General features: G+C 44.0%; 1 long non-coding RNA gene across 1 annotated transcript in view; it reads right to left on the reverse strand.

Moving 5' to 3' along the window:
- Nucleotides 1-2,346: 2,346 nt before the first annotated feature.
- Nucleotides 2,347-13,025, reverse strand: part of LOC121278374 — a 30,631-nt gene continuing 19,952 nt past the window's right edge. The window contains exons 2-3 of the long non-coding RNA XR_005943123.1: nt 12,487-12,599; nt 2,347-2,550 (exon numbers count right to left, since the gene is read on the reverse strand). This is a non-coding gene — a long non-coding RNA (uncharacterized LOC121278374). The remainder of the gene's footprint in view (nt 2,551-12,486; nt 12,600-13,025) is intronic.

A 13,025-nucleotide genomic window follows, 5' to 3' on the forward strand; every position in this document is an offset into this window, starting at 1 on the left:
TTCCCTTCTTATGGTGAGCATCGCTCCATCACTTTGTATCAGCTTTACCTTTAGTGGCTTCATTTTTGAGTCACCATCTTGAACCACTTCACACAGGTCTGTGAAGCTCATGATGTTGTCTGTATCACCAGTGTCTCTCTGACACTTCACATTGACTTCGTCAGTCATCATTCTAACAGTCAAAATCTGTTTTTACCTTGAGACTTGATGGTACCAATCTGTTCTAGGATGTGAAGTGATTCATCGGGGCCATCATCCGAAATCCTTCCAGCAACCATCTTTATATGCTTGCCTTGATTTTCTTCTTTCCAGCAAAACATTTGCAAATTGATTCAGCTTCCTGCAGAGAGTGCACTGCTTTCCCTACGTCGGATATGTTTCCTTTCCTACTTACATCCACTATTCTGGCTTTGATCTTTCTGCTGGCCCTTCTGTAAATTGTTCTTCCTCTTCTTCATTGACTTGTGCTTGGAAGGCCTGAGCAGCCTCTCAGCATAGTGCAAAGTATTGTCAGCTCTCCCATTAATACAGGTACTCTTCAGCTGATGATTAAGAGCTTCTGCATACGGCAATGGCTTTCTTGAGAGTAAGCTTCTCTTCTCTCAGCAGATCTGCTCTCACAGCAGGAGCACTTATTCCTTAGACAATCCTATCTCTGATGAGATCATCTGTCAGTTGCCCAAACTCAAAAGATTCAGTGAGACATATGAGTCACGAAATGATCAATATTCCCTCCCCTCTTCCTGAACTCTGGTGTTGAACATATAGTGCTCATAAATGATATTAGTAGAGGGTACAAAATGGATCTTCAAAGTATCCAAAACTTCACAAGACTGGCTTTTCTGCTTCTCAGTGAAGTCTAAGATACAAGACAGACTGTGGCACTCTTTCCCCAGCTCTGATAACAGAGTTGCTATTCTTATTTGTTCAGGTTTCTTGTTTAACCCTGTGACAATTTGATACTTCTGACATTGAGAATGGAAGAGTTTCCAATTCATTCTCAAATCTCCCTTCATCTCCATAGCAACCGGCACTGGAATATTCAAAGCCGTACTGACTCACCCAGCAGTCAATGTCCTTACAACTATGAAAATCGACTCAATTTCAGCTGCATGCTCCTGGCATCCTATTTCATATGGTGTGTAAAAATGGTTTCTGTTTCATTCCTTTATTTTACCAAAATTACCACAGAGGTCACATGACCATGGCAAGCCACAAAAGGCAACAATGAACAAAGGCATTTCTCCAAACAGCCAGCCCCAGGCATTGGTCATCTGTTTGAAGCACCAGTGTCCTACAGACTGCAAGATCCCACACAAGTCTTTCGTGGACCCCTAAAAAGATCTGAATTCATAAAAGCTGAGTGCTGCAGTGATCTTCAGGGTCACAGGCATTGGGTGCCCACAGAAACCCCTGCATCTGAACTCTTCCAACAGCAAGGCACAGAGATCGCTGATTGTCAGTCTGCACTGACAATGCCAGTTGGTCTCTCCCACTCTTTTGCCATATCCTTACAGTCGACCAACCCCAAAAACTTGCCCCTTCTACTCGCTTTGGAGCACATGCCATTGGCCCTCTGCATCCCTGGCAATTTGGAGCTTCCCTCTGTTGGAGCTCTCACATTTACACAATCCCCGCCTGCTGTAGCTCCCACCCTCATATGTGTCTCACTGCGGGCTGACAGTAACCTCTGCCCCCTCTTCACCTTCAAGCCAATGTCTTTCAGTAAGGCTGGCTGGCAGAGGAAGCACTGAAGCCTCATCTGGTTGCTGCCACTTTAACTGGTTATGGCTCTGAAGGCCTGTGATCTCTATGCGCCATTCATAAAATGCAAAATGTCCCATAAAATTCCAGTCAACGGCATTTAATTTCAGCTCAATTACCTTCTAAACCAGCTCGGCTGATGACTCCCCCACATTGGGCTAGAGTTTCCGGCCCCGCCTTCTGCTAGGGTTGTCCGGTCCCGCTGAAAGTCACTGAACCTTTGGCTGGGCCGCCGCACCGCCCGCGCTGGGTCCCATCACGGAAAATCGCAGCCATTGTAGCGGCAAGTCTGCCCTCCATCTTTGTCACCATTCATAAAATTTGGAACGATGGACTTCTGTGCAAACCCGTCCCTTCCACCCTCCCAGCCTCTGACCCTGCTCTTTCAGCCCAGGCAAAATTCTAGCCTACAATTCTACATAGTATGACGGTTAATTGGAATATATACTTTTCTCCGTTAATTTGTCCCCCGTTGAGCCAATAAGGACTGACAATGCTGGTTGGAAGAAAATAACCTGTGCTCAACTAAAATTATGAATGGAAACACCTTGTGTTTTTAAGAAGGAATTTTCATGTCTGGAAAACACCTCGAAGTACTTTATTGAGAATTAACCACTGTTCAAGTGCAGGCAAAGGCACAATACAAAGTCACATGAACAACGGATGAGGGAAGTAGCCAGTTAATCTGTTTCATTGATGTTGGCTGAGGGATATATATCGGCCAAGACAATCTGACAGCTCTCCACCTCTTCATCGAAATAGTGCTGAGGAATCTTTAATGTCCACCTGAGTGAAAAGACAGGGTGTCAATTTAATGTCTTTCTCAAAGGATAGCACCTCCAACAGTGCAGCACTCCCTCAGTACAGTTGTCAACTGTCAATATAATGTGTTTAATGTACCCTGGATTGGGACTTGATGCTCAAGATGTGAGAGTGCTGCCAACGAGGTGAGAGATATCACCATAACCCTGTGAGTTGTTTAATCTCCTTTTCCCTTATAACACTGACAGTAAGTCTTCATTTTATATACATTAGAGATGGCTGGGCACTGTAAAACCAATAGCATTGTTTTATTGGCATTATACCAAGAGAAATAAATTGTCGCACCTATTTGTTAAGTAGAATACAAAACAGTTACATAGTTAGTGTATTCACAGTGAGGTGGATAGCAGCAGCTTACTAACAGGCTTGTTTTTACCTCACTAATTATTGAAACCAAAGGGAGAACCCCACAATCAGCAAGGCCTTTGCAAATATAGAAAGAAAAGGAAGACTTGTGCTCAGACTGAAGAGCTGGTTCCAATTTTTGGAGCATTGAAGCATACTTTAGCACCCTTCCCGATGCCATAATTGAGACTAGAGCTGTTTTAATATTTTAAAATGGCTTAACTGGTCAAAGTATCCCATGTGTTGTTTCTTTTCCGCATTTTTAGCCAGAGTCTGTGTGTGGAGAAAAGTCATTTCTCTGCGAAGGAAACTAAGCTGAGCCAAGAGAATCAGGGGGCAATCAGAATTAAGCATGGCTGCAATGCCACTTGGCCATAAAACCAGTAGAACAGGGATGAAGGCCCTAGATTAGAATGGGGTAAATGCCTCAATATGTGGCCTTAGTCTACGTATACGGCTGTGTGTAGAAGCAGGCCAAAGTGAATGAATGTGATAAGAATGAGACATTTTTCCACTTGAAGTGCTCCTGGGACAGTCAAACATTTATCATGAAGGTCAGAAGGCTGATCAGCTTGTATGAGGCTTAAAGTAGAAAATAGGTTGCTCACTATTCAATGTGCTTCAATCTTAATCCATGTCTTTGTCACTTATAGATTTGACTATTCCAATGCTGTCCTGGCTGGTCTCCCATCTCTACCCTCCATAAACTGCTGCTCATCCAAAATGTTACTGTTCGTATCTTTACTGCCACCAACTCTTGCTTACCCATCACCCCTGTATTTGCTGATATATACTAGCTCCTGCACCGACAACACCTCCATTTTGAAATCCTCATCATTTGTTTTCATGGCCTCTCCCTTGCCTATCTCAGCAACCCCTTCCAGAAGTCTTTGTGACCTCTGCACTCCTCCAATTCTGGCCTTTTGCCCACCCCAATTTTCATTACTGCACCACTGTTGACCACACTTTCAGCTATCTAGGCCCAAAGTTCTGAAGTTCCCTCCACAAACCACTCCAGCTCTCTTCCTTTCTCTCCCCATTTAAGAACCTCCTTAAAACCTACATTTATGAGCAAGCTGTTGGTCAACCTGACCTAGTATCTCCTTCTGTGACTCAATGCCAATTTTCTTCAGCTCTTATTAAGTGCCTTGGGATGTTTTACTACTTCAAAGGCACATGATGCAAGTTGTTATGGTAATGCTGTAGGACAGGTATATAAAACCAAACTGGTATCAGTCGCTTTATATTAAAGTTGCTATTTGAAGCCACTCAGGCCTGAATCAAACACAGGTTGTTGTTGCTGGAGTAGCAACCCTTTGATGCAATCATAACCATGGGAGATCTACTAATACTAGCTAACATAGAACAAGCATGAACCCAGAGACTTTCCTGTTTTGTAGGCTGAACAGTGAACCCACAATTTTTAGATGGCAGCTGAATATTAGGCATGCAGGAAAACCCTGTCTAAGAATCACCAAACCAAACTACTGAGAAATTCACTCAGGCACAGGTATTTTGTAACCCAATAGAATGTCCGAGCTATCTGGGGCCACATTGCTTAGCCCGGAAAACGGAAAAGTTAGGATTTAGCAATTCCTAAGTAGGCACAGGCCACTGCTAAAATTGTGTAGCCAAATGGTAGAAAAGACTAGTAAACCTCTCACTGTTTGTCACCTTACCCTTTATGGGCTGGCTCGGAGGGTGCAAGAAGGTTTTTGGAAGAGTTCTAAACATCAGTTATGGTCTGCCCTTCCAGACTGCATTAAGAAGTGGCTGGTTAGTTATGAATGGAACCCAGGAATAATGCCCACTTTCCTGTGTTCAGCTATTAGATTACTGATGACATAGAGTGTCAGTTCCATGCTAAGCTTCCATCACTGGGCTTGTCACCTTAGAAGAACTGCAGGCTTGTTGCTTTGGAGTTCATGTCATTGCTAGCTGTGGCTCAGTGGGTCCTAATCTTGCCTTTGAATCCAGAAGGTTGTGAGTTCAAGCCCCTACTTCAGAGCCTTAAGCATAAAATTGAACAACACTCATGCAGTTTGGGAATCCTACACTGTCTTTCAAATGAAACAGCAGTTGTAAAAGATCCCATGACACTACACAGAAGAACAGCAGGGAAATTTTCCTGATGATCTGACCTCCCTTGCAACCGCCCCCCAGGCTAGCAAGGTGAGGCTGGTGGGCCTCCTGGAGCTATCCCTCAGGTAAAGGACATTCCGGTGCTGGTGGACTCCACAGATAAAGACCTCAAGGGGGTCATTGCTGAACCTGGGAGCAGCCTTTTTCCTTCAGTGGAGCCATTTTGAGAAGCTTCCTGAAAACAGCTGGCCTGCTGAGAGTAATGTGTGCGTTCGGGTAGCGTTAAATATGGCGCTTGAACATTCGACCCCATTAGGTAATGGCGGGGTGGACGAATCACTGCCTGTCCTGCCATGTGATTTGGAAAGCTACTCTCTAATGAGCTCCAGAGCATGAAATTGGGCACAATTTTTCGCCAGGCTGCCCAGTGGGAAATGCCACCGCACTTGGTCTCCGAAATGGAAAATTCCACCCTACTTGCTTAATCCATTGGGGAAGCTATTGAAATACTGATTGTCACAATAGGCTAGATTTTATGCCCCTCCCTACACCCCCACTGGACGTGTTTTTGGCAGGTGAGCACATAAAATATGACGGGTGGCTAGCCCACCAACTTCCTGCCCATCCCCAGCCCAGTTCCCATCATGTGACGGGAGGGCAGAGGCTGAAATCAGCAGCTCGCCTGCCATTTTGAAAATAATTATAAGTCGTGGCAATTGAGCTTGTTAATGTACCGATTGACCTCAATATTATGCTGCCCATGTAATATTGTAGCTGGCATGGGCAGGTGGGCGAGAGTGAGTTTTTTCACCGTCTGGGGTAAAAAAGTAGGAAGGAAGGGGGTTGCATCTTTTGGGGGATGCCCTCTGTGGGCGTGTCACCCACCAGATGATACCCCGCTTTGTGCCTCCTCGCCTGGCCTCCAAAATCTGTTCCTCTAACCTCTCAGAACTCTCCCTAGGGCGCCTGATTCCCTTCCCGCACTAAGAGGATGGGATTTACCTTCATCCAGAATCCATCTCTCTTCTTCCCAGGACCTGCCTGCAGTCCTGGCAGCGCCCACCACTCAGCTCTGGCACTTCTGGGACTGCAAGCAGGTCCTGGGGAGATGAGGGATGGATTCTGGAGTCAGTTGGTCTGGAACCCATGGGGGCAAGCAGTATTCGGCTGAATTTTCCAAGGGCAAAGTTGGGGGTGAGCAAAAGCCATCCACCATGCCCCCACACCCTGTAAAATTTAGCCCAATGTTGCCCCATCTTGTCCTGAATGATGTTAAAAGCATTACATGCATTTGGGTTACCTCTGGACTCCTTGCCAGCATCTCAGCCTCTACTCTTTGTGAAGCCCAACTTGCAAAAGGGACAATTTTCAAGGCTATTTCAACACTGAGAGAAGAGTAAGTTATTCAGGCCCTCGAACCTATACCACCAATCGTCTAGATTCACACCTTAACTCCATCTGCCTGTCTTGGTTCTGTAAGACCTGACACCCTCGCTTAACAAAAAGCCAAATATCTCACTTTTGACATTTTCAATTGACCCGCACTGCCCTGCTAGTGTCAGTAATGGTGACCATGAAAGGAAATCTACCATCCTCACCTGGTCTGGCCTACATGTGACTCCAGACCCATAGCAATGTGATTGATTCTTAACTGCCCTCTGAAATGGCCTAGCAAGCCACTCAGTTCAAGGGCAATTAGGGATGGGCAGCAAATGCTGGTCTTGCCAGCGACACCCACATTCCAAGAAAAAAACAAGTCATAAAATATGACCAATGTAGGGTTCAGCAAAAGGAGGTATTGTCAATTTAACTTACTGGTTTTCTTTGAGATTATGATAAAGTAGCTTGATATGGGTAAGGCAGTGGAAGTAACACATTCGGATTTTAGTAAGGTCTTCAATATAGTTCCTTTGGAAAGGTTGGGACTGAAAATACAGGAAGTGGGAAGCAGTGGAAAAAGGTGAAAATATTTCACAACGTCTGCATGGTTGGTTGACTGATACATCTCTGAGGCTGGTTGTACAGTATTAGCATCTGTCTGGAGGGTTTGCTACTAGTGTGCTCCCACAGGATCTCTTTGGAACCTCTTTTGTTCAATATCCTTAGAAATAACCTGCAGCTGGAAGTCAGAGCACAATAGTTAAGTTTACAGATGGTGCAAAGACGATATATTTCAAAGGTGAACAGAATAAATGATAAAAAAAAGATTCAGGAATTGGGCAACCAGGTGGCAGATCGAATTGAATGGAGAAAATTCCAAATGGGGACAAAAATTACCAGGAAGGGACAATTACTTAAAAGGAAAGAAAATAACGTGTAAGGGAAATGAAAAAAATTTGCGTACCATGATTAACAATAAATGACTATTACAACAATACTCAGTGGCAGTGAGTGAAGAAACTCAGACGTTGGGGTGTGATCATCTAGTCATAGAGCCATAGACAACCTTCCATTAGAGAGAGACAATTTTTGGCAACTCATAGCTTGAGCGACATCACTCTGCAATCGCAGGGTAAGTAAGGCGAGGAGGCTGGGTCTCCGTGAAATATCACAGTTGGTACTGGAATTGAACCAGCACTGTTGGCACCATTTTGCACCATACCTTAGCCATCTAACCAACTGAGTTATCCTACCCCCTGTGATGACATAAAGGATCAATACTGAGCTGAAGTAGTGACATAATCATGTTGCTTCATAAATCATTGGTGTGACTGCATTTAGAATACAGTTCAGGTCATGTCAGTCTGTCCATAATTAGCGATAGTCCACAGGAATCTCTCTCTATTTCAGAAAGACCGATATGTGGTTATAGCTTGAGAGGGACCTCCCTGCATCAAGCATGGTTGATCAAGAATCTCTCCCATATCTTTACTGCCTACCAGGGGCTGCATTTGAAGGTTTAACAGCTTGAACTATCAATCTGTTTGGCCACGTCATGAACATTCCTTTTGTGACCAACAAGTCCAGGAGTAGGATTTGAATCCTGAGCCTCTGGCTCAGATGTAGAGGTGCCATCCATTGAGCCAGAAGCCCTCCTCTTGGTCACTTCAACGCAGGAAGGGTATGGCAGTTGTTGAAAGGTAACAGAAGAGAACAACCAGGATGACTAAGGGGATGGGGGGGGGTGGTGGGGGTTGGGGTGGGGGTGTTGAATTTGTAGGAAATGTGCTCTCACTGGTAAAGAGAAGATTGAGAGGGGGTCTGATTGCAGTGTTTAGGATTGCAAAGGTATTAAGTAACGTAGATCCAAGCAGTTTCACCTGTTCCAGAACAGTAAAAATCAGCCCTACTTAGAAAAACTAATTTGTGGGAACACCATGGGTGAATTCATGGGATTTGGTGCAGATTGGTGGGGGTGAGGAGGGGTGCTAAATGGGGGGACATTCCAAGTGTGTAGGGAGCCGGCCTTCAACTCACCTAGCTTCAGGTGGGACAAGGGACAGGGGCAGCTAACCCAGTGCCAGGAGGCAATACTGCTCCTGGGCCAGGAGGAGCAGGAGTGCTTCCCCCTGACTCTCAGGCTCTCCCCAATCAGACTGCCACCCCATACAAAGACCCATTGCATCATACCCCTCCCCATAGGGGACACGGCCTGGACTTGAAGAGGGGCAAATTGAAAACTAACATTTCTGTGAGAGAGTGGTCAATCTATGGAAAAGGCTTCCCAGTGATATCATGGGAGTTGTTAGTGTTGATTCATTCAAATACAAATCAAATAAGCTTCTTTCAGAAAATAACAGTGCATGAGTGATTTGAGACATGGTAATTATAGCAAGCCTGGGAGGGACAGATAAGTTTGGACCTCTGGTTCTCAAATCTGCCCACCACTAGAGTTTCCCCACCTCACGTCTGGGCCTGTTGTGGATTCACTGATAGAGATTGGTGATAATGATTAGTCAACAACTCCATTATCCTGGCATCATTTGAATAGCAGGATGACAGAAGGCGGATTAAATGGACCTTGGTCTTCCCAACTCCTGCAATTCTTTCGTTCCTGTGAAAATTTACTTCTTGTTTTGACTTTTTGGTGGTTTTGCGTGTACAGAAATTGTTCTGATTAGGAAGTATGTTGATCTTTCTAATGGTGGATTTCCTGTACAGGGTCCCAGTACCTCAGAAGCAGCTTTGGTGGCTAGCCTGAGAAGAAAACAAGTTCATCACTGGCGTTCCCACAATGTGCTGTGCAGTCACTTAAGACAGCTGATCAGAAATGAATTTATTTGGCCTGAGCATTCAACTTGCTCCTTGTCACAAAGCCGGGCTGCTCCCTGAGGAAATAAAATTAATGTTGACACATGCTGTCTCTTCAACAGTGCAGAAAACTAGTTGGCCTTTGAATCACACTGATCATGCAACTCTGTCCTCAGTAAACTCAATTTAAGCTCAAACACAACATGCTCATCTCTGATTCTGCCGTAGCCCCGCTTCCATTGTGGGTTTGAATTGGGTACCGGTGCAAACTCATTTAGTAACTATAAGGTAAATTAAACATAAACCTGCTTCAAATAGGGTGCCAAATAATGATTTCATTGGATATATAATAATGCATTAATGGTGTACTTTCATTATCTTGGTCAGACTGTTGCTATAGATAACTCTACATCTTGTATATTCCTATGAATTGACATGTGACTAATATTAAGCAGTAAAATGCAATAATGTAGTAATAACATTATCCATCACTTTAAATTTCACATGTACTTTTTAAATGTTTTATATTTGTGTATATGTGAATAAAACAGCGTCTAACATTGTTTGCCTTTCCTCAGTCTGCCCCTTCTCCTTCATTTATTTTTTCTCCATTTTGTCATTTGTGTTTTTCTTATTTTTCTTCCTTTTTCCATTCTTCTTCATATTTCTATTCTTTTCCGCTTCCCTTATATTAGATCAACCCACATGCAGGCACCATGTTCCCCCTTTAGTCTTCTATTTTGCTAGCTATTTTACTCCACCCAAGTCACTTGGCATTCTCCTCTGGTACCCCCACCCCCCGCCACAGTCCCCTCTCTGCTTCAGCATTTGCACATAACCTCAGAACACCCAATGAAGTGCTTTTTAAAGTGTGGTCACTGCTGTAATGTAGAAAATGTGGTGGACAATTTGCACACAGCAAGCTCCCACAAACTGTGATGAGATAATGACCAGGCAATCTGTTTTTTTTTAAGTAATACGAATTGAGGGATAAATATTCACCAGAACACCAGGGAGAACTCCCTGCCCTTTGCCAAATGGTGTCATAGGATCTTTTACAGCCACTTGAGAGAGCAAATGCAGCCTTCAATTAATGTCCCATCCAAAAGGCAACACTTCTGACAGTGCAGCTACTCTGAGTAGCACATTGGAATGTCAGCCTAGATTTTGTGTTCAGGTTTCTGGACTAGGTCTAAAACAACCTCTGTTTCAGAGGTGAGAGGGCTACCCACTGAGCTATGGTTAACACATTGAAGGCTTTTTATAATGGAGCAAGGCTGGATATGCACCATTGTTAATAGCATCCAATGAATTCACTACTGGCTGGAACAATGTGAAGTTTCCCTTCAGCCGCTATTCCCAAGGAGTGAAAATTGCAGAGAATTTACGGTAGAGAAACAGGCCATTGGATGTTTATGCTCTTCACAATCCTCCTCCCAACTCTCTTCACCTTTCCGCATCAGCATAACTTTCTATACCCTTCTCACTAAAGGGCTGATTTAGCTTCATTGTAAATGTACTTGATTCAGCTAGTCCTTGTGGTAGCAAGTTCCATATTCTTACCACACTCTGGATAAAGCAGCTTCTTCTGAACTCCTGTTCCTGAACTCCAGTCATCGGCCTGAAATGTTAATGTTAATATCTCTCCATAAATGCTGCCAGACGTGCTGAGTATTTCCAGCATTTTCTTTCTTTCAGATTTCCAGAATCCACAGTATTGTGCTCTAGCCTCTTGAATTCCTTATTGGATTTATTAGTGACTATATTAATGACTCATGTTGTGTCCCCCACATGAGTGGAAATGTCTTCTCTATGTCTACCTCATTAAACCGCTTCGTGATCCTAAAGGCCTCGATTAGGTCACCCGGCAGTCTTCTGTTTTCTAGGGAAAGGAGCCCCAGCCTGTTCAGTCTACCACCTGAAAGAGAAATGCCTGTGTGCTCGGTGCCCAGTCGCAGAGGACAAGTTGCATATGTACATTGCAACAAAACAATACTTTCCTGTTATTTTGAACTTTTAGGGCCTCCCTTCCTATATTCATGCTTCCTTTTACCACAAGGGCATGTGGGCTGTGCTCAGTCCTCTTGACCTTGCTCTGCACTAGGCCCTGAGAAGGTGCAAGAGTGTGAGTTGGCTTAATTTTAATGACCTCTCCCATTTAAGTGAAGAAAAGTAAGATTTCTTGGCCAGCTAAGGACCACATAACAAATTGAACGTGCGCACCCCGGTCTCTATGCTAAGGTACTGCAGAAATTGGTCGGACCATGAGTTTGTCCAATGTTCACTAATATATCAAGGGAAGAATTTACTAAGCTATGCCTCCATCAGGTTTCTATGTTGAAATGTAACCCATCCTAGTAGTCCATGGGAGAGACTGGGCCATCCCTGATGAATTTGAAGAGGGAAGTATTCAAGCAATGAAGCAAGCTGCGACAGAGAGTGTTAGGCAGTTAGAAAATGGAGCCAGTGCAGTTGATGCTGCGGAAGCTGCAATCAGGATTTTAGCAGGTGATCCAATACTCAATGCAGGTAAGAAAGCATGGAACTCTTCCTTCTTTGAGTTACAAAATTCAAATGACAGTGGCCTAGACTTTGCTGCCAAAATAACTGTGAGTTTAATGGCTCTCACAGTTATTAATATGTAAATTGTCCGGCAATTTGTGCCGAGGGAGAGATACCCTGTGCTTTGTGAACAACCAGATGTTGTCGGAAAAATTGTACTCTTCTGCTTTTAACCTGTGAAGGTGACATCTCACCGTCAGCATGGCAGGGAATTTCTTGAAGTTGCTGCATTTGCACATTAATTACTGTACACAGTAAACTCACTGCAGAAAGTTAGGGCTGGACCTTAAGTATCTTTCTAAAAATGAGTTCGAAGCTTCTACATTATCAATCAACTTCCCTGGCCCAGAAAGAGTACAATTGTAACTGCAGAGCCTTATCCCTGCAAGTAGAAAATTGTTGATGGAGATTTTTAAAATTTAAAATTTTCTTTAATATTCCCTTCTCTCCTTTTTTTCTCTCTTTGAATCCAATCTTTATCTCCCTCTCTTTATTTCTCTTTCTCTATCTGATTTGACTCTAATTCCTTCTCCATCATTCCTGCTTCTTTCTCAATCCTTATATCTCACTTGTTGAGGAGCTAGACAGTTGGCCCTGTCATTTACTAAGGACCCTGATGTCCTGCTGCCTCTCCTCTCTGTTATCAGCTTTCACTTCCTGCAGTCACATTATAAGACATTTTTGAGTTGAAAGGTGAAGGAAGAAGTTTAACTAACACACCACTATATGCTTTTGTTTGACTAAAACACCAAGGAAGAAGATAGTCTGTGGTCACCGCACCATAAGGATCAGCTTCAGCTCTCCATTCAAACTCTCCGGTTGGCAGGTTAGATCTAAGAAGAACAGAAGAGGTTAGTACATGAGGTAACCCCCAGACATGAGATGTATGAGTAGGTCATACATTGCACCAATACAGAGGCATATGACACGAGAAAAGATGAATTTCAGAAGGCTATAACTAAGTAGGGGTTCCGTGATAGAACATTCTTTCACAGGATGTGTGTTTCGCTGGCTGGGCCAGCATTTATTGCCCATCCCTAACTGCCCTTTAGAAGGTGGTGGTGAGCCGCCTTCTTGAACGACTGCAGTCTACCTGGTGCAGGCACACCCACAGTGCTGTTAGGTAGGTAGCTCCAGGGTGCCAGAACAACAAGCTAAATTAAACTGAGTAATATTGCCATCCGTCACAGAGAGGACAGTCTTATTGGTGAAATAGTCAGTAAACAGGTTCCTTAAAGAGCTGGAAAGAGGACCAAGCT

This window comes from Carcharodon carcharias, chromosome 5 (genome assembly GCF_017639515.1).
Source record: "Carcharodon carcharias isolate sCarCar2 chromosome 5, sCarCar2.pri, whole genome shotgun sequence".
In the NCBI taxonomy this organism is placed as follows: Eukaryota; Metazoa; Chordata; class Chondrichthyes; order Lamniformes; family Lamnidae; genus Carcharodon; species Carcharodon carcharias.